The sequence below is a fragment of the Herpailurus yagouaroundi genome, unplaced genomic scaffold, assembly GCF_014898765.1.
Source record: "Herpailurus yagouaroundi ecotype Mexico unplaced genomic scaffold, PumYag 187, whole genome shotgun sequence".
Lineage (NCBI taxonomy): Eukaryota > Metazoa > Chordata > Mammalia > Carnivora > Felidae > Herpailurus > Herpailurus yagouaroundi.
The window spans coordinates 11,029,819-11,031,440 of NW_024412418.1; the positions used below are offsets into that span (position 1 = coordinate 11,029,819).

The following is a 1,622-nucleotide window of genomic DNA, read 5'->3' on the forward strand; positions in this document are numbered from 1 at the left end:
TCTTTCTTTCTTTCTTTCTTTCTTTCTTTCTTTCTTTCTTTCTTTCTTTCTTTCCCTTTCTTTCAGAAGCACACTATGATAGTTAATTTTATTTGTTCAGTGCTCATTTGTAAGCACTAAGCATCGGCTTCAATTCTGTGAGCCCAGATTCATATATTTAGGAAGATATAAGCAAACTGATCAACGTATATGGATGAAAAACTGAAGAAAGGCTCATAGTTAATCACATTGTAGTTTTAAATTTCTACAGCCAAGAAGCCAGAAGTCACAGGTCTTTTAGGTCTTTCTGGATGTCCCACAAGATATCTGCACTTTTCTTGAGCTGAATAACCTCTTCATCCTTCAGCTTCTGGTTGATAACACTTGGTTAACCCCTGAACTTTTAGGATACATGGAAGGCTCAGGAAGATTTCATTCTCAGTGCCATACATTCCCTTCACCATTGTTGACACTGGATGAATCCTGGATTGATTTTTCAACATTCAACGAGATCAGCCATACTTAATCCAGTAGTCCAGTTGGTATATCCTTTTAGTTTGATGACTCCATATGCACTTGCAAACACCATCTTATGTATGTACTTCCTTCTAATTTTCACTGTCATTGTCTGTTCCCATTTCTGGGTTCAGTTCCTGGAGAGAAACACCTGCCACATTCACTCTGCTCCACGTAGCCACACTTGAGTTGCCTTGTTCTCTCAAAATGCATCCATGGCAGCTGCTGGGATGAATGCCAAGTTTTTCAGCCATAAAATAGTGAAATATAGCAAAATTCAGATTACACCCACTTCCAATCACTTAGCTTGGGTAGTCCACTTAGCTTCCATGTAATGTATGTGAGAATATCCACTGGGTTGGAAACCACCATTATGACACAATCAGGACTGTACTTGACTATCTGACGAATAATGCATTTGAAGACATTAACATTCCTCTGCACCAGGTTGAGCCACTGTCTGCCTCCTGCTGGCAGACTCCTGCAGTTACCACCACAATCTTAGAATTGGCAGTCATGGAGTAATCTTTATCTGTCACAAAATTATCAATTTTAGATGTCTAAAGAATTAAGGTCCTATGTTGCAGATCCATCATTTCTCCTTTGTGTTTATCTTCCAAAACATCCACCAGGGTAAGTTCATCAGCCAGGGACTTTCCCAGAATGCTGATGGCACATGCCATGCCAACTTGTCCAACACCCACTACAGTACTCTTATTGTTTGGGACGGTTGACTCTTCTTCTGTGACTGACACAATCAGTTTTTCCTTAAGAGTTGCCATTGTGCCTAGTGAGAAACAGCTGTAAGAGTCATGTAAAGAAGATAATGCCAGCTGCGTCTCCTCCTTACCTCTTTTTTTTTTTTTTGTATGGAAGTGTCTGATGTGCATATCATCATTGTATATTGAAGTGAGACATATATTTTATCTTTATGGAAAGGAGCCACATGTGGACTTGATGTAGAGGAGTGGAAATCACCTGGAGAATCTGATTTTGAGGTGAAAACAGTGGCAAGATGGTAATTTAGCCAGTCTGTTTTAGGAATAAAGAGTGTATTCTATGTATTGGAAAAAGGATAAAAATAGATATTTGTTGACCAGAATATTGAGTTGTCACAGATACTGACC

General features: G+C 39.1%; 1 pseudogene; it reads right to left on the minus strand.

Moving 5' to 3' along the window:
• Positions 1-202: 202 nt before the first annotated feature.
• On the minus strand, positions 203-1,277 carry LOC121043879 (L-lactate dehydrogenase B chain-like; annotated as a pseudogene).
• Between the last annotated feature and the right edge of the window lie 345 nt (positions 1,278-1,622).